The sequence below is a fragment of the Sarcophilus harrisii genome, chromosome 1, assembly GCF_902635505.1.
Source record: "Sarcophilus harrisii chromosome 1, mSarHar1.11, whole genome shotgun sequence".
In the NCBI taxonomy this organism is placed as follows: Eukaryota; Metazoa; Chordata; class Mammalia; order Dasyuromorphia; family Dasyuridae; genus Sarcophilus; species Sarcophilus harrisii.
This window is the reverse complement of record NC_045426.1, coordinates 265,406,779-265,427,703: the sequence shown is the minus strand read 5'-3', so window position 1 is coordinate 265,427,703 and position 20,925 is coordinate 265,406,779. Positions and strand designations below refer to the sequence as shown.

General features: G+C 37.3%; 1 long non-coding RNA gene across 3 annotated transcripts in view; it reads right to left on the bottom strand.

Annotated features, from left to right (window-relative positions):
- The window catches only part of LOC116419733, a 44,464-nt gene extending 40,015 nt beyond the window's left edge, over positions 1-4,449 (bottom strand). For 2 of the 3 annotated variants that reach the window (XR_004230024.1, XR_004230026.1), the window contains exons 1-3: positions 4,317-4,449; positions 2,701-2,841; positions 2,515-2,578 (exon numbers count right to left, since the gene is read on the bottom strand). This is a non-coding gene — a long non-coding RNA (uncharacterized LOC116419733). The remainder of the gene's footprint in view (positions 1-2,514; positions 2,579-2,700; positions 2,842-4,316) is intronic. The other variant, XR_004230025.1, reaches the window with a different exon arrangement.
- Between the last annotated feature and the right edge of the window lie 16,476 nt (positions 4,450-20,925).

Sequence of the window (20,925 nt, the reverse complement as noted above, 5' to 3'; positions counted from 1 at the left end):
TGTATGATCCTAAGCAAGTCACTTGACTATTTGCCTCAGTTTTCTTATCTGTAAAATGAGCTGGAGAAGGAAATGGCAAACCATTCCAGTATCCTTGCCAAGAAAACCCCAAACAGGGTTATGAAGAGTCATAATCAAAACAACTCAATAACAACTCAAAACAAACATATTCTATTTGAAGAAAGAGCAAGTAAATATAAAAATGCAGCTTAAAATTAATCAATGCAAATATATACAAACTAGTTTGGGAGTGAAGGCACCAAGGAGTTAAACTAGGAGTCCTGAGAGCCAGAGGTTAGGAAGGAATGTTTTCCATGCCTTTGGTATGGTTCCTTCCCTTGAGGCAGCTAAATAGGAGACACTAAAAACACTCAACAGAACAACTGTAAGAATAGTCACAGGCCACACAAACATTAAGGAAACAAACATAAAGGAAACCCTACAGACTGAAGACCTGAAGGAGGAGGGACCCTGAGCAATCAGGAAATAGGGAAGCAATAGCTTTGGAGCTAAGCTTTGTCAAATAAAATTGCTCTTCCCCTGAGCTATAGAGCAGGACAGAATAACATATAAAACTAGGCTCATCGTTTACAATGAATACTAAGAGCCAGTGCCAGAGGGCACATCTTATGATGAATGTCAGTTTACTGTGTTTCTTGGCTTGATTCCTTTTGGGCTACCTCCTCCACACAATGGTGTCTTAAGTGTTGGAAGTTTCAAAGCCCAACTGGTGTGATGTTTGCTGGGATTCCAGTTCAGGAGAAGTTCAGAGAAAGAGTCCTATGTCCTAAACACCAATTCTAAAAATTTGATCAGAGCCCAGAATATGACCACTAGACTAAAAAGTGCTTCCTAGCCATGGCTGACCTGGAAATTTAAGTGCACCCTTAGGATAACAAATTTGGAGTTGGAAAGGACCTTATAGGCCATTTAGTCCAAATTTATTTTTCAGATAAAGATACAATGACTGACAAAATCAGTAAGTACTGAAGAACTAGGATTGAGACAAAAGCAAAATAAAAATAAGAATGACAACAGATAACTATTAAAATAGTTGGTATTTGTAAATTACTTTTAAGGTTTGTAAAGTTTTTTAGAAATATCTCATTTCACCCTCAAAATAGCCCTATGAGCTAGTTAATATCATCATCATCATCATCATTATTCTCATTTTACAGTTAAGGAAATTGAGTCTGAGAAATTTAAGTAACTTGCCCAATGTCACCCAGTTAGTTAGTATCTGAAAGTGGATTGGGCTCATATCTTCCTAACTCTGCATCCAGTGCTCTGTCCACTGTGCCACTTAGCTGACTCTAAATTCTTAATCCCATGAAGCCATGAAGCAGAATAGAATATTGAAAATGTGTTGGGCAGCAGGTCCATGTCCCAGAATGAATATTGTTGAATATTGTTAAATGAATATTGTTCCTGGATCATGAGCTGTGCCGTTTACCCTCATGACAACACAACCTGTAGTGCTAGAATATACGGGGTTTTTTGCTCTTTGACCCAGACCATCGCCCTATATTCTACCCATTTTGTGAAACAGTTATATTATAGTTATCATACCAAGTCAAAACTATCCCCTGGGGCTCACACACATCTGAAGGCATGCAAGGTCTTGCTGACAATTATTACAAAATAAGCACCGCAAGGTGAATTTGGAGTCAAAGACTGATATTGAAGAGGGTTCTGGAGATCATTTATTATATCTCTGATCTCAAGTTCAGGTACATCTACATAAACTTATATTTTCAAAATCCTATTCTTACAATTATTGTGAAAAGTATAAGACTCTTGACAACGCATTCCTTTTTTCTTAATTTTAAGAACAAAATTTAGGCAAACAACATAGAACACAGATATAAACTGAACCTCTTATTCCCTGCTTCCAAAATTCAATAAAACTCTTCCTCTGAAGAGAGGAAAGAGTGAATTCTGAAACTGTGAGGTATACAGAGAGGTCATTTGTGGATTTCAAACAACCTAGTCATTAAAACTCAGGGTAGGATAAAAACCAATATGGCCCCGGAGAATGGAAAATGGGACATCTTGCTGTCAGTGGTGCAATGTGAATTATTTAAGGGTTCTGATTCTTTCAGATGGCAGAGTTATCAAGAAGTTTCCCATCCTGTAGTTCTGTTTGCAGATTTTCATTCCCAAGGCTCAGATGGAGGTTCTTATGACCACACTAGATGCAGAACAGAGTCTTGCTGACCTCTGTTGCTATGTGCTGCATGGCCTGGTGTGTGGGCTGGGCCATCCAAGGCAAAACTGACTACAGGCTCATGAGTTTCTCTCTCCTTGCCCCAAGGCAGACAAATAGCCCTCTCTTCTTTAATCTTCCCCTTGCCCCCAACATAGCTAAAGAAAAGATCGTTATTTTATTGTCCTTAGCATTCATCACAAGCCTCAGCTAGTTCTGGCCTTTAAACATTCCTGACATTCTTATAGGACCTTGCTACTCTTTTGTATTCATCTGAAGTGACCTACCCTTGCTTCCACCTTCCTTACCTGTCTTTTAAAAATTCAAATTGGCTGATGAATTTTCTATGCAGTCACACAAGTCTGATGAAAGCTGACAACAAAGAGGAGACAAACTGCTTAAATCTTACTTTTATCCTCTTTTTTTTCTCAAAGAGAATACATTTCACACTTAAAAGTATGGAACAAAAAGTATGAAAAAAGATGTAAACCCACCTCTCTGTCTTTATCAAGTGACCTCTGCTCTGCATATGAGCAAATACTTTTCTTACTTTTAAAAAAGAGAAGGTGAATTCTTTGAATTAGTTGCTGAATTATTACATTTCACTTCCAAGCAAAATTCTTCGGTTTCATAATCTGTGAAATGGGGAGATTGGATTAGATTAGTAATCTTCAAAGTAGAGTCCAGGAGCCTCCTGTATATGTGGGATGATTCCAAAAATACATGGCAAACCAATCAGAAGATGGGAAGATAGAATGCACTCCATCATCTCTGCGATAGCCATTCATGGGATTTATCTCCAGTTACAATAATAATCCCTAACTTTGTTCCTACTACAACTGTATGAGATTCCAACCTCTCCCTTTCTGTCTCAAAGTAGTCATCATCTAACTAGGGGGAGAAGACATGGAGATAATATGGCAGAGCAAATGAGAAGGAGAATCATCAGGAGACAGGTTATATAAGATTAGACTACATGGTTTAAGACACGCAGGAATTTATGCTACACAGGCTACTACTTCTATTCTAAATGTTTTCTTCATGTATTGATATCTCTGTGAGGCACAATAGAAAAAAATTATAATGGGCAAAAGAGGGGACAGAATAATGAGGGCCTACTGCTAAAAACAAGCATGTCAGGTGAGCCTTATTCAAGAAATATAGACCCATTCTCCAATTCATAGCATGTACTGGTATTCTGTGGGTATTTTCTTTCAGTTCATTAAAAGATGGCAGAAAGTCTTTTGCCTATATTCTGAACTAGAGCAACAAAAGACACAAACAGGCCATATCCTCTACTAAATCATTTGATCTTTCAGAATATCTGTATAGATAAATCTGAAAAGTTTGGACAAAAAGATAAAAAGGAATATTTGGAAAAAAGATGATTAGGCCCAATGAAATGTTTTCATTGATTCTAACTAGAAATATGGGGATAAGGTTATAAAATGGGGCAGGTCTCTAATGGAAATCTTAAAGTCTGTTTTTGGTCCTAGTCTCTTCAGCGTTTTTTAAAAAACAAGATTTTTGAATGACCCAAATCTGGGAAGTATGGTAGCATGTTGGATTGTAGAACAAGGAACCTACCAAAACAAGCAAATAAATAAACTCAAAATCTAGAATAATAGAACAAATCTAATGATATAAATTTCATTGCTGATAAAAGTAAAGTTTTATACTTGAATCACAACTTGTACAAATACAATATGAGAGGATGGGGCTATTACATTCATTCCATCAGCCCTTATTAAGCACCTCCTATGCTCAAGGTCCTATGTTAGGCACATATGATACAAATACCTAAAGGAAACTACCCCCCCCCCCCCACCCTCTGTAAAAATTTAAATAAGAAGCCAGTGATGGAGTAAGTAGAGGGTTAGACTTGGATTCAAGATCTGAGTTAAATCCTTCCTCGGACATTTACCACTTGTGTGAACCTGGGAAAGTGATGAAACCTCCATTTGCTTCAGTTTTCTTATCCATAAAATGGGAATAATATTAGTATTCACCTCACAGGGTTGTTATCAACAATCAAATGAGATCATATGTATGAAGATATTTTATCAAGCTTGAAGCACTGTTATTTATTATCATTATTATTAAAACTCACTGAGGGAAACTTCTCCTGGATCATTGCAGAAGAGTTGTGCAACTCAATGAAACTATGAACTATGCCAGGGTTACCCAAGATGGTCAGTTCATAGTGGAGAGTTCTGATAAAAGATGATCCAATGAAGAAGGAAATGGAAAACCACTCCAGTATTTTTGTCCTATCTAGCATATTAAAATTCTAAAAGACGTGACATCAGAATGGTCAGTTAGACTCCAAGGGGTTATGAAGTCAGATATAACCAAACAACTAAATAACAAAACAACTGAGGGAAACAATAAAACAATAGGGGTGTGTGTGTGTGTGTGTGTGTGTGTGTGTGTGTAAGTGTGTGTATATATATATAGAGAGAGAGAGAGATGAATATAAAATAAAGTAATTTGGAGGATGAAGAAGAAAGAAGCATTTATTAAGTACTTACTGTATGCCAGCCACTGTGCTAAGGACTGGGGATACAAAAAGAGGCAAAAGACAGATCTTGTTCTCAAGGAGCTTACAATCTTTTTTTTTTTTTTTTTTTTTTTTTTTTTTTTTTTTGTGAGGAAATTGGGGTTAAGGGACTTGCCCAGGATCACACAGCTGGGAAATGTTAAGTGTCTGAGGCCAGATTTGAACTCTGGTCCTCCTGACTTCAGGGCTGGGACTCTATCCACCTAGCTGCCCTGAGGAGCTTACAATCTAATGGGCAAGAAAACATGCAAAAAATATATGCAAAGCAAGCTACATAAAAGATGTATCAGAAATTATTAACAGAAAGAAAGCATTAGAATTAAGAGGGATTGGGAAAAGCTTCCAGAAAGAGATGGGATTTTATTTGGGACTTAAAGGAAGACAAGTCAGTAGTCAGAGTGAACCAGGAAGAAGAATCTCTGTTCTAGGCATGAAGGACAGATGAGAAAATGCTTGGAGCTGAGAGGTGGAGGGAGATCTTGCATATAGAATAACTAGGAGGTCAATGTCACTGAATCAAAGAGTATATGTATGCAAAAGTAAAGTATAAGAAGATAGGAAAATTAGGAAGAGGCTAGTTTATAAAGGGCTTTGAATGCCAAACAAAGCATTTTGTATTTGATCCTGAAAGCAATAGGAAGACACAGGAGTTTATTGATGAAGATGGGTTAATATGTACTTGAGGAAAATCACTCTACTGACTTAATGAAGGATAGATTAGAATGCAGAGACATGAGACAGGTGGATCCACCAATATGCTATTGCTTAATCTAGGTGCAAGATGATAAGGTCCTATACTAGAGTGATGGCGGTATCCAAGGAAAAAAAGGAGACATATTCAAGGGATATTAATAAAAGATAAGACCAACAGACCTCAGCAACAGCTTTAATATGGGATGGGAAATAATAAGGAATCCAAGATGCCTCCTAGATTATGAATCTGAAGAACTAAGAAGATGGTGTTGCCCTCCAAGGAAAAAGAAAAGGAAAGGTGGGGGATGGGGAGAGACTGGGGACAGAGATAACGAATTTCATTTTGGATATATTGAGGTTAAGCTGTCTACTGGACATTCAGTCCTGAAAGACAATTTGAGATGCAAGATTGTAAATCAGCAGAAAGTTTGAGGCAAGATAGTCAAATGTGAGAAATCAGCATGGGGAACCTAGCTCAATAGATAGAACACCAGCCCTAAGATCAAGAGGACCTAAATTCAAATCTGGCTTTGGACACTTAACACTTCCTAGGGATGTGATCAAGTCACTTAACCCTAATTGCCTCAGGAAAAAAAAAGAATGACTATTAAAAATAGTAATAAAATCCATAAAAGCTGATGAGATTAGCAAGTGAAGATAATAGGTCCCAGGACAGAGTTTCTTGGGATGCTACTCTCAATTAGAAATAACCTAGAGGAAGATCCAGCAAAGGAGAAAGAAAAAAAGCTGCCACAGAGATAAAAGGAGTACCAAAAGAGTACTATCACAGAAACTTAGGGAAAAAGAAAGATAAAAAAGATAATTATCACATTCATAAAACATTTTAAAGTTTACAAAACACTTTTGTCCCATAACTAGGTGAGGTAATTAGATGGCACAGTGGATTCTGTTGGATATGGAGTCAAGAAGACCTGAATTCAAATGCTGCCTCAAATAGTTCCTACCTGTATGACTCTGTTTAAGTCATTTTGCTTTTGTTTCTTCATCTGTAAAATGGGGGTAATAATAGCTTCTATCTTCCAGGGTTGTCATGAGGATAAAAGGAGTTAATATTTATAAAGCACTCTACAAGCCTCAAATTCTATATAAATAATATCTATCTCTATCTTCCTATCTATCTATTTGTCATTATCATCATCATTATCATAGTTTCCATATTTTACTTTTAAGGAACATGAGGCTTTGTGAATTTAAGTATCTTATCCAATGTCAAAGCTAATAAGTTTCAAATCCAGTTCCCCTGACTACATGCCCAGAGACCTAGCCACCACATCATATTGCCTATCCATCCAATTGGGTTAGAAGAATGAATTATAATTACATAAGAGTTGGTTTAAGATCTGAGCTGTTAAGCCTGAAAAAAGAAAATTTGGAGGATGGAAAATATGATGATCATCTTCAAACATTTGAAGGGTTGTCATGTGGAAGAAGAATTACATTTGCTCTTCTTGGTCCCAGAGGGCAGAATTAAATTTAGTGGAAGAATGAATAACAACAAAACAAACAAACAAAAAACAGATTTTGGCTCAATATGAGGAATATTTTCTGAACAACAAGAGCTGTCCAAAAAATGGAATGAGTTGCTTCCAGAGGTGAAGGGTTTCCTAGTATCGGTAGTCCTTGAATAGAAAGTAGGTAAGCATTTCTTGAAAAAAGGGAAATTCTCCTTAAGTATAGGTTGGACTACATGTATTTTGAGCTCCCTTCTAAATTTCTGATTTCATGATTCTATAACTGATCAGCTGGGAGGCTGCAGAAGTAAGGTAGTTGCATAGTTGTTGTTGCTTAGTTGTTTTCAGCCGTATTTATTTCTTTCTAACCCCATTTGGGGTTTTCTTGGACAAGATATTGGAGTGATTTATCATTTCCTTCTCCAGCTCATTTTATAAAAGAGGAAACTGAGGCACGCAAGGTGAAGTAACTTGCCCAAAGTCACATAAGTAATAAGGGTCAAAGGCCATCATGAAGATGAGTCTTCCTGACTCCAGACCCTAAAGGTCTATCCACTATACCATCTAATTGTCCAAGTACTATTTATTTGCACAGTACCATTGCATAGTACTATTGAACTAAAAATCTGAAATGGGACAATCAGTCACTACCATGGTGACAACAGTATCACAAACTATGCTTGTAAGTGAGTAGCTTTTAGACAATGTTTTCTGGATCTGATCACCAACTCTATTAACTTAAAGTATAACCATGCAATAATTCTGCTGTTACTCTTTTCCAAATACATGAAAGACAAATTCTACTGCTTTCTGAAAGCTAAAGATCATGCATGCAATTAGCAAAGTTACCATAAAAGTATTGTTGGTATCAATTGAGTAATATCATAACAAACTAAATTAACCATTCAAAAAATATAAAAAACAAATGGGTCAGATCCTATTTCCTGCTACCTCAAGCACTTACTAGCTGTGTCACCCTGGACAAATCACTTGAACTCTCTTAGCTTAGTTTTCTCATTGGTAAAAATGAAAATAATAATAGCAACTAGTTCATAGGTTCTTTGTGAAGCAACAGATACAAAACACTTAGCAAACCTTAAAGTGCTAGGTAAATGCTAGTTATTTTTATTATTTTTAGAGAAAGAATGTGACACAATAGGAAAAGCACTGACTATATTCAGAGGACTTGGGTTCAGATTTCTTTTCTGACATTTTTTCCCTGAATAACTTAGGCAATCACTTAACTTTTGGGGACCTCAGTTTCCTCATCTGTAAAAAGGGATTGACTGTACTAGATATCCTCTGTGCTCTCTTTGAGCTCCAGATATAGTGCCACAAAGTCAGACTTTCAAGGATATAAAGGCCAACCCCTTCATTTTATAAATGAGGAAATTGAGACTAAAAGGTTGTCACTTTCCCACAGTCACACATGTTGTTAATAGTTAAATATTCCTGAAGATTCTACAAGGTTTGTGGAAAGCAGAGGTAGTCATGTCTGAGATCAAAAAAATTGCCTCAAGTTCCCATTAGATTGTGAACTTCTTCAGAGCAGGGAAACTTTTTTAAAAATCTTTCTTTAATATCCCTAGATACTTAGCACAATACCTAGAACACAATATGCACTTGACAAATGCCTTTTGACTTGATTTGAAAGAACAGGTTCTGGGTGACATGGGCAATAAAGATAGCAGACTAGAAACATTCTTTGATTCTCACAACTGCTCAAAACTCTGCAAAACAGAAATTATTCAGCAAATTTATGTTCAATAACCCTGAATCCATTCAGTACTCCCTTCCCTACTTTTCATGCTACTGGCAATGAGGCTATACTAGCAAACCCAAAGACATATATAATACAGGCTTATATCAAAATCCTCCCCAATGCTTTGTTTCCTCCTCTTTCTTTCTACTGGGATAAAACCCCAATCCCAGTCTGTTTAAGTTTTCTTCAGCTTTGACAGCTAGTTTGGCCACAGTCCTTCAGAAGAAAAAGCCTGCTGGGGGCTACAGCCTGGAAAGACCACTGCTGCAAAGCTTGGAACTGTCAATGCAAGGGAAAGCAGACTCTAAATTGTTGGTTGCATACCAGAAAACTAAGGAATAGTGGGAGAAGGGGAAGTCATAAAGATAAGACACAGTACACTTGTGGAACAGTATACACTCTACCAAACCTGAGAGGAAGATTGCCACATACAGCTAGGGCCAATTCTGAGTACCTAAAAATCAGTTGGGGCAGAAAAACCTAGGCTAATGAATTATGAATCCAAGTATAAGAGGAGCCTAAGATGCTTTGAGATCCAATGCCTAAATAAATTGCAGTCAGAGGGGAAGGAGTCAGGAAGTGAATAATAAGGAAAATAAGAGTTGGGGGGAAGGATTGAAAGTGTCAAATAAAGAAGATCTTGAACACAACAGAGGAAATAATAGCCACAGAAAGAAATAAGGCATCCAGATTTAGCAAATGAAATTATATACAATGAATAAAAATTATAAAATGAAGGAAAATGACTCTGTATCTGATGGAAAGAAACAAAAAGAAAGAGAATTCTATGAAATGTTATAAGAGCATGGAACCACAATAGTCTATTGCTAATTGGTTTTTTAAAAGAAATAAGAATTATTAGATGAGAATTTATTTCCTGTATAACAAACTTAATGGACAGAATTAAAAACCTGAACCTCTAGTGGCAAGCCCCATCAAAAAGAAAGTAAGAAAGAAAAAGAGACAGAGAAAGAGAGACAAAGACAGAGAAGCAGAGATAGAGGGAGGGAAAGAAGAAGGGAGAGATAAAGAGAAGGAAGGAAGGAAGGAAGGAAGAGAAAGAAAAAAGAAAGAAAGCAAGAAAGAAAGAAAAAGAAGAAAGAAAGAAAGGAGGAAAGGGAGGAAGGAAGAAGAAAAGAAAGAAACAAAGAAGGAAGGAAGGAAGTAGGGAAGAAAGGGAAGGAGGGAGGGAGGGAGGGAGGGAGAGAAGAAGGGAGGGAGGAGCAATAGATCAGGCATGCAAATACACAGATGTGGAAAAAAAGGAAAAGAAAATATATTCACTTTGCAAAGACAGAATGCATAGAGTCAACTTAAGAATTATAGATTTCCCAGAAGAACACAATAGGATAAAAAATCTTAACACCATAATGAAGGAAATCATAGATGAGAACTTCCCAGACTTTCTGAACATAGATAATGAAGTTTTAATTGAGCAAATTTACAGATAGCCTCCAGGGAAAACAATAAAATCAACAAAACAAGACTACAAACTCCAAGACACATAGTAGTTAAATTTTATTCATTTCAGAAACACATTGTGCAAGCCATAAGTAGAAAGATCTTCGAATATTGAGAGAACATTTGAATAATAGCAGACTATTCTGAACCCATTTTTAAAAAGGAAAAGAAATGGAATAATGTCTTCCAAAGAACACCAGAGCTCAAGATGCAGCCCAAGATGACCTGTTCTGAAAATCTAAGCTTGACCATAGAGGACAAAAGGTGGATATTAAATAATAAAGAAAGTCTGAAAAATTTTTAGAAAAAAAAACTAGACTTGAAGAAATTATTTGATTCTTGAACACTCCAAACAATGGAAACGAAGGAGGAGTGAATAAAAGAAATATACAGCAAAAGAAACAGTGACAAGAGAAAGACTTGAAAGAATTCTTTCTAAATGTGCACAAGGAAATAGTGGCAAATAGATCTTCAGAGATCTAATAGCTGTAACAGTGTAAGAGAGTACAACAGATAGGAGACATTTTGGATATAATCTGGATTCATATTACTTATCTTATCAGTGGGTGGGAGAAGGAAGGGAAAAAGGAAAAAAAAACCTTAAAATATTATAATAAGTTTTTAAAGGAAAAGTAAGAAAAGGTATAGATTAGAAGGGTCAGGGGAAAGGGTCTCACCAAGAGATATTATTTTCTTTGATATATAATAATTGGCATTGTTTTAAGAGTGAAGCACAATGTTAAAGGACAATTTATATATAGGGTAAGCCCTGCAAAGCAGAGGCTTAAAGTACCTAGAGAGAAGACCCTACAATTGATACTTTGGAAGCAAGAGGAAAAACAAGAATGAGAATAAGAACAAGAGCAAAAAGAACAAGAAGAGCAAGAGCAAGAACAAGAAGAAAGAGGAGGAGGTGGAGGAGGACACACACAGAAAGACAGAGACAGAGACAGAGATGGAAGAAGAGAGGGGAAGAGAGAGGGAAAAGGGGAGAGAGGGAAGGAAGAAGTAAGGGGAGAGAAAAAGAAATAAGCTGACCATAAAGGTCATGAATCAGAGAATGAAGATCTAGAATAAATAGAAAAAGAAGATGGCTAATTAAAGAAGTGAAAACTTAACACTTCCTAAGTTGTGTGATCCTGGGCAAGTCACTTAACCCGAATTGCCTCAGCAAGGAAAAAAAAAAAAACTTCTTGGAAAAATGTGCAAAGAACTAAATTAAAACAACAGCAACAATGAATAGTCTTAGGTGAAGGCAAAGAGGAAAAGGTGGAATCTATTTGTCTGGATAAAAAGGGAAAAAGAGGATGAAAAATACTTTACCAGATAAAAGCAGAAGAGAAAATGTGATTAACAAAACCTTAAAGGTAAAGGGTAAAAAATGATAAGATGGCATAAGGAGTAAGGAAAAGAGAGCCAATGAGAATAAGAATACCTTTTTTAAAAAGATGAAAATAACTGAAGGAACATAATACTGTGTGTTTAGAGCAAAAAAGGGGTGGGGCAGAGGGGCTAACTTGAAAAATATGATTTTAGTAACAGATGGAAGAAAAGATATATATATATATATATATATATATATATATATAAACTCTTATAACTTTCAATGTGAATGGAGTAAACAATCCAATAAAGTGAAAAAGAGTGACATTTAACAAGAAAAAAAAAACCCTACAATCTCTTGCTTACATAAACCTATAAGTGTGTAAAAAAAAACCACTTAAAAAACAAAGATACATACAAAATAAGAGTGTGGGGAAAAAAAATTACTATACATTGAGTAAATTCAGAAAACCAAAAGTTTCCATTATGCTATCAGAGAAGTCAACAGGTTGCTTCTTAGAGTTGAAAAAGGAAAGGGAAATGAATAAACATATAGCACCTATTCTTCATCAAGTATTATGCTAAATGCCCCTCTCCCCAAAGAAAATATTGTTGTATTTGATACTTAAAACAATCCTAATAGGTAAGTACTGTTGTGATTCCCATTTTATAGTTAAAGAAACTGAGGCAAACAGATTAAGTGACTTTCTAAGAATCACAGTGTTTGAGATCAGATTTTAACTCAGATCCTGTTGGTTCTACTAGGTACAGCATTGTATCCATTGTTTCACCAGCTTGCATCCAGTTGAACAACTTTTGCAAACTTAAAACAGTACATAAGAGTCAGGTATTATTGTTGTTATTATTTTAATTATTATTATCATTTTTTCTTAAATAATTCTTATTACTAATGGATCTATTTTTCTTCAGCATAGTTTGTCACCATGACTTTTTGCCTTGTGTTATTCTCATCTGTGATGTCCCATAAACTCTTTAAAATGATTGCTTTTGTTAATATATTTTGTCTTTACAATGCAGTTATCTTCTATATCACTCTCTTTTCCCCTGTCCCTCAGATAGGTCCCTCCCATGTCTTCCATAAATTCTTGATAGTGGATTTACCTGATGTACAAGTAACCTTCTTCTGATTATCTCACCATTTTAAGAGTAGCACTGTAACATTTGAATGAACCTATTTTGGGTCTCACTCTTATAGGTTCACAATGCCTATTACTCATATCCTGGATATCCTTTATGAATAAATCCATCTATCCATCAAGAAGCAATTATTTCTCTTTATTTATTTAATATTTTCCCCAATTATATTTAAAGCTATTTTTTATATTTAAAATTATTTTTTGCATTCTAGGTTCTCTCCCTTATACCCATCCACAATTAAGAAACTGCAAGTGAAGTTATTCAAAACATTTCCATAAAAGTCATGTTGTAAAAGAAAACATCAATCTCCCATCCTAATGAAAATTAAAACCCTCAGATGAATAAAGCTTTAAAAAGAGAGAGATAGAGAGAAAATATTTCAAGAAGCATTTATTTACTATGTGCTGAATGCTTTACAAAGAAACTCTTGAGACAAGTTTATGCTCTAATGGGGGAAATGACTCGTAAATAAAGGGTGCATACAAGATAGCTACACAGTAAATGGAAGATAAGCTTTAAGTTTTATAGATAGATAAATTTGAGCTCCAGTAGCTTTCATATATCCTTTGTGCCATGTTTAAGCCTGCTTAGAACTGTCATATGCCTTCCAGTGATCTTTTGGGATGTCTATGATTTTAGTTCTACAAAAACTAGTTGTAGAATATTCTGCCATTTTGACAAACGGAAAAGATATTGGCAGGGAGATGACCATAGATTCCCCAAAATTTCCCAGTGCATTGCAAGCTCTTGCATGCCCTACCAAGCTGATTCTATTATCTTGTTAACTGGAATCTATCAGGAAACTGCAGTCCTGAATTTAGTTAGATTCAAGTCCCACCTCACATATATTATTCATCGGATGATTCTAGGAAAGTCATTTAAATTCTCAGTGCTCTGGCATTTATCTCTAAGGCTCTAGCATGTAGGGAAGGTGCCCTCCTCCCCCTCCCTTCCTCTCCCTGCTCTGGTAGAGGGATTTTCTACACCCGGAGTTCCCTACACTAAAGAAAAGCTGAGGTCCAGTACACATACATTCCACCATGGAACAACAGAAGCAGCCCCTAGGGGGAGTCAATGCAGTTCAGTGAGCATTTAAGTGCCTACCAAGAGCAATGCACTGGGGATCTATGGACAAAACCAAACCAAACCAAATCAAAAGAAGAGACAGTCAGAGACACAGGGACAGAAACGGGGTGGGGGAAGGGAGGGAGACAGAGAGAGACAGAAAGACAAAGAGACAGAGACATCGAGAGAGAGACAGAGAGAGGGACAGACAGACAGAGGGACAGAGACAGACAGAGGGACAAAGTGAGAGAGGGACACACAGCAAAAGAGGAGAGGGAGGGAAGATAGAGAAAAATGGAAGGTGTCAGAGGGCAAGACAGAGATGGAGGGAAAAAATAGAGACAGAGAAAGCGAGAGTCAGAGGAGAAAAAGATTGAGGAATAAAAAGAGTGACTGAGAAAAGAAAAAAAGAGACAGAACTTATATAATATTTATACATTTTAATTTCCATTCTATATCTCTTTCCCAAGAAAAAGTCTTCCATAATGTTGTAAGCTAACTCAGAAAAACACTCATCCTTTGGATATGTCCTTTGGAATGAGATGAAGGCAAAAAGGAGTAAAGGGGTTGGATTCGGGAGGCAGAATAGGTTAGCGGAAGAATTGACTCAGGGAGCAAAGGTACCTGAATTCAGGTACTACCACTGATATTTGGCAAAATACTTAATTTCCATGCAACTCAATTTCCTCATATTATAATGGAGTCGGACTAGAGTTTCTGAGTTCTCTTCTATAGCTATCATCCTATTTTTGTATCAATCTAAGAACTTATAAGCATTTGGGGATAATACTTTTTTTTCTATAGAACTAAGTCATTCTTGTCTCCTAAAATGCATTTATTTATTATTAAGTCATTATGGAGCATTCCCACCACTTTTAAAATTCTGTATTTCACAAGAAAAGTAAAAGGAAGGAAGGAAGGAAGGAAGGAAGGAAGGAAGGAAGGAAGGAAGGAAGGAAGGAAGGAAGGAAGGAAGGAAGGAAGGAAGGAAAGAAAGAAGGAAGGAAGTCCCCAGTCTAAAAGGTGTTTCCCCCTAAAGTCATGAATTTTCCATAAAAGATAAGGCAACTTGGAGATCCCAAGTCCATTTGGGGTTCCTTGACAAGCTACTGTTCACTATAAGCCAGGTCTGGGAGAAGATCAAACATATTCAATTAATCAATAAATAATTATTAAGTTCCTAATATATACCAGAACCGTGCTAACCACTGGAATCTATGGCAATACTAATCATTGCCTTCAAAAAGGCAAAAGGCTATTCCTGCCGTCAAATAGCTCACAGTTTAATGGGGGAAATAACTTATTCAAAGAAGCTGAAAAGGGAGAGGGAATCACCAGAAAGTACCCCTCATGAGGACATGGTAAGGCCCTACAGTTAGGTAGAAAATGATGAGGTTTCTGTCCTGGGCTCCCTACTTCAATGAAGGATCTGGGAAGAGCTCTATAATATCCAACTTTCAAATTCTCCAATCAGAGGGAGAAAATGGCCACGGGACAAGCAGTCCTGAAGTGAGTTTCTGAAGGTAATGGAAAACTCCAGTACAACAGCCAGGTGAGAAGTGATGAGTCAGGTGTCTACCCTGGGTCTCCTCTTTAAATAAATTATCTAAAAAGAACTCTCTGATGTCCACTCTCCATCTCTAATCAGAACTACTCATCTAGGTCTTCAGTATCCTCAGGGTCCAAGTAATTTGAAGAAACAAAGAAACAGGAACAGTATCAATAACAGAGATTATTATGGTGATTTTCCTCTGCACACATCCCACCCTCTCTCCCTCCTTCCTCCAAGGCTTTCTCTGACATTCTGTGGTCATGAAATGGATAACTAGAAGACAAATTTGAGTTTCAGAATTGTGTATTGTGAGGAGGTGGAGGAGGAGGAGGGGAAGGGATATTTGGCTGATAATCCAACATCTAATTATCCAGGTATTTTCCTTGCTTCTGGCAAAGTGCCCACAAGTGAAAGCACTTTGAAACCTGCAAACTCCACAGCCTGACATGTTCTCCAGTGAAAGTCTTTCCATTCATTATACTGCCTGCCTATGGTGTTACTCATGATTTGGGAGGCCAAGAGAGGGAGCACAATTATTTTATTCAATTACGGTTCTGATGTAGGCTTCTAACACGCCTAAGCCAGACTCTTGTTAAAAACTTCCACAGCTTATCAGACTTTTGTGGAGTCTACTCAAGGGAGCCTAGGATCTCATTTTCAAGATTGAGACCTAATCTACCCTGCAGAAAATACACCTCTCAGCCCGAAATAAAGCCATAATTCTGTGAAGACAGAAATCCCTTTACCTCGGCATATTTTCCACCATGTGGAGAGAAAGCCACTGTATTAAGAAGTAGGTTTAACTTTTTAAAAACTCATACTTTACTAAATGAAATGCAGGGCACATTAAGGAGAAATGTAAGAGAGGGTTTCCCTAGCCTTTTGGGAATAAGGGTGGATCATACAGAAATGTGAAGGAGATTAAATGAAAGAGACTACCATTGGGAATACCTCGCATTAAAGATCTCCAAGCAAAGATAGGACAGCAATAGGATCATTAGATTAGAACTGAAGGGGACCTTGGTGGCCATTTTACAAATATGGAATTGGGCACAGTGAGCACCCAGCAAGGATGAGGCTAGTGGATCTCTAAGTCTTGGGAGTTCTGGACCACAATGTTGTTCAATTGTTTCAGTCATGTCCAACTCTCCATGATCCCTTTGGGATTTGCTTTACAAAGTTACTAAAGTGTTTTGCCTTCTCACTTGTCCAAAGTCACACAGCTAAGGTTGGAAACCAGATTTGGACTCAGGAATTCCTTACTCCAGAACTGACATTCTATCTGCTGTAAAATGAGCTGGAGAAGAAAATGACAAACTTAGGTGGTCCTTGAGCTACAATAAAATAAAATTATCCAGTGTCTACTCTGAGTAAGTTTCAATATAGTAATTCCCCAGAAGTGGGGGAGATGGGAATGTGAATTGATAGAGATCATAATTGGAGTTGGTCAAAGTTCCTATGCCAGTCAATAGTGAGACCTGTCCCATTAGTGCCCACTGTTTCAGTCTGGGAGACCTAGTCTCAAACAAAAACAAAACAAAACTAGATGGGGAAACTAAGCACAAGAAGTTAAGATTTCCCCAGGCTGATACAGCCAATAAACGTCTCAAGTGAGATAGCACTTGTCAGGTTCATAGCAGAGTTCATGCATTGAACTATAAGATGCCTGGCGTCCCTTTCAAGTTGAAAACAAGGTAGGATGAATTGGAAACTCTGGAAATTCCCTACTACTATCCCTTCCTTCTTTTACAATAATTTCATTTTTTGTCCCCATATTTCTTCATTCATGTGTTTCCTTCTCAACCATATTCAGTATCCTTTTCCCTTCCTTCCTGATCTTCCCAACTCTAACCCAAATTATAAGTGACCTGTCCTGGCTTCCATCATCTTAGGACACTTCTCCATTAATGCTGATGAGATTATCTGATAAACTCAACTGTGACAATGTGAGAATGACTGTGAGTTTTAAGCACTAAATGCATTGTAACAGAACCTTTCAGGGGCAAGATCTTGATCACAAAGAAGTTACTCTAAGGATTTCTGGTTTACTGGCAGGAAAATGGTTTGTCAAGTTAACAAGCAATTTGTTAAGTGCTTACACTACATAGCAGGCACTGTGCTAAGTGCTGGAGATACAAAGAAAGTCACAAAACATTCCCTGTCCTCAAGGAACTCAAACATGCAAACAGCTACATTTTTGTTATTGTTGTTCAATTGTTTTCAGTTGAGTCTGACTTTTCACTTAATCTGGGGTTTTCTTCTCCAGCTAATTTTACGGATGAGGAAACTGAGGCAAATAGAGTTAAGTAAGTTGGAGTGGTTTGCTATTTTCTCGTCCAACTCATTTTTACAGATGAGTAAATTGTGGCAATAAGGATTAAGTACAAACAATATATATATATATATATATATATATATATATATATATAATATTTAAATGAAGATAATCTCAGGAAAGCTTCTTACAGAAGGTGAAGTTTGAGAGGAGGCTTACAGGAAGTGAGGGAATCCAGAAGGTGGAAATGAGAAGGGAAAGGATTCTAGACATGAGTGATAGATAGCCTGTTAAAATGAATGAAATCGGGAAATGAAATGTATTTTTTGAGAATCTGTAAGGAGGCCAATGACACAGAATCATTGAGTACATTGAGGGGAACAGAGTGAAAGGTAATGGGGAGTATAAATGTTTTGGGGGGAAAAAGACCTTTCAGCACCTCTTAAATCATGATACTTAGGTACACTTAGATAGTTTCCTACTCCACCTATGCATAGGGACAGGACCATACCCATCTCCAGCATGATAAACTCCTCCTTGCTTCAATTCTATGCCCATACTGGATCCTTCCAGAGCTGGTAGTAATTGTGCAAGATTTGGAAACTACCTCAAAAGACTTTATTAATCCTACTGCAATCCTACAGCATGCTTTTTCCATTTCAAAGCACTTTAATATATGCAAGCATAAGATTTTAGGATTATTGATTGATTTAGACCTGAAAGGGACCACAAAATTTGTCTGGTCTAATACCATGATTTTAGTCATGAGAAAACCTAGACCCAGTGATTTTAAGTGACTTGTGCAAGATCACAGAGAGCCAGACTTTAAAATTCAGTTGTCTGTGTTCAGAAGTAATACCTTTGACTCTACACCAAAGTCTTTCCTTAGCTCTATAAAGTAGGTAAGATAGGTAAGCCAGTCGTCATCATCAGAAAGGTCAGGAAATTGAACATCAGCAAAGTGAAGTGACTGGTCCAAGGTCACACCCAAAGCTAGTCATAGAGTTGGAACAATAATCTAATTTTTCAGACTCCTGTCACATAAAGTCTCGTTCTACCATAGCCCATTGCTTGATATAAGGAAGAGAATACACCCATGCCCTATGTATCTAGACCTGATAGTTGCCAGTTTATATAAAGTGAGATAAATCAAAGGGCAGATATCCCAAACAGAAGAGACAAAGTTTAAGTACAGGATCATAAGACCATAGATTTAAAACTGGAAGGGAAACTTGACAGTCCATCTTGTCCAACTGTTTCATTTTACAGGTAAGGAAATTGAAGCTCAGGGGAGTTAGTAATCATAACAGTAGCTAGAATTTACATGGGGCTTTAAATTTTGTCAAGTGCCTATATGTGCACTATGTGTATATGTTATGTTATATCTTATATCATATATTACTATTTATGATGTATACACACATACATACATATCCTTAAAAAATATTGTGGAAATGGGTGTTGTTGACATCCCCATTTTGCAGAAGAAGAAATTGAGTTTGAGAAGTTAATTGATTTATCAGGATCATACAGCCAATAAGTATCTGAGGCAGAATATGAACTCAAATCTTTCTAACTCTACTTTACTGGACTATGTTCCTCACTAAGAAGATGATAGGGAGAGAGAACTGTGAATGACTAGAGCTGGCAGTTCAGGTTACATGCAAAGCTCAAGAGGCTGTCTCTTTAGTACATGGTCTTGGTGCTTTAATTCTTGGCCCTCTGAGTTTGCCATAAACAGCAAATTTGTCACACTCCAGTTTTCTCTGTCTGGGTCCTGACGACCTCATACCGTTAAGATAACAAAGCAAGAGTGAATTGGTTAAAAGCAGCACTTTAAGAAAAGAATGAGTCCCTTGTGTAGCGAGACTCGTTATTGAACAGGTCTCTACCTTGTTACTTAACGTCTTGCCTGCCAAGAACCTGATTCAAAAATGTGGGTTATGTTGGATTTCTTCATTTCATAATTCCTTCATAAGCATTTCTTTTGTGTGAGGAGGGTAATTCCCCTGTTTCCGAGTTGCAGGCCCTCTTACACAATGCTCTTGCCTTGTGAATGCTGGCTTTTTGGTGTGCAGGTCAGTGGAGTGTTGGGTGGGGAGTGATGAGGAAGCTTGGCTTGGCCTGCCAGGGATAAGCATTCATACTCCATGAGATCATCTGGGCAGCAAACAGGGACACTATCCCACAAAGCCTTCCTCTCTGGGTCCTTAAGTCCTTTTTCCTCTCACTAGAACTGTGCCCAGAGACCAGAGGAGCATGGAAAGGCTGGACATGCATTAAAAAAAACCTTCAAGGCGGGAGCCAAGGACTTGAGAAACAAGTATCTTGATGGTCCTTAAAATTTCATTGAAATTCTTTCCACTGGAAAGTTGTAACAACAAAGGGCTGGCCTGAGAATGGGTTTTCTCAGAGCCCTCTGACATATAACAAGAAAAAATTCATACCATCTCTCCCTCCCTCCCTTCCGGATATATTCTCTTCCTCCTCTCTCTAACTTTATCTTTTCAATTTCGCATCTCTTTCTGTCTCTCATTCCCATCCTGTATCTCTGTAACTCCATCTGTGTCCCCCAACTGCCCATGAGGAGTGCTTCATATTTCAGGTACTATCTTTTCCTTCAGAGGACTTTACAAATCTTTTCTCACATCCCATCAGGCAACCACCATAGAAAAGTATCATTGGCTTTACCTCTCAGGGCTGCTGACCTCTTCAAGGTAACTGCTTTTGCTTGGTGTGATATCTAGTACTTGGAAGCAGATAACTGGCTAGAGCTCCAGGACTTGAAGTCAGGAAGACTCATATTCATGAGGTTGAATCTAGCCTCAGATGCCTACTAGCTACGTGACTCTGGGCAAGTCACTTAATGCTGTTTACTTCAGTTTCCTCATCTGTAAAAGGAGCTGGAGAAGGAAATGGCAAATTTCTTTAGTTTATTTGCCAATAAAACCTCATGGATAATATTGACACACTGTGGTCTACAGTCACAAAGAGTAGGACATGATTGAATTACTGAACAACAATATCTAGCTCTCTAAGTACAAGCAGTACTCAATCTGACTGAGTCAGTCAGAGCCTGAAGTAAGGGACAAAGATCAGATAGAGTTGCACCTTTCCTAGAGTATAAATTCCTTGGGGCACCCAGCAAAAGTTATGACTTGATCAAAAGCTGTTGATTAGCAGGTAACCTCAAGAGCCCTAGCAATAGCAATATCAGAACAAAAGTGTCAAACACTTAGAATTAACACTCTCTTGCTATGGGAACCAGATTAAAATGTAATTAGGAAAAAAATTACCAAAATAAATACAGCAAACAGGGATCCTTATGTAGGAATTAATGACCCTGATTTCTATTTGAGTTTGACATCATGGCCCCAGACCAATGACTCAATCCCAGT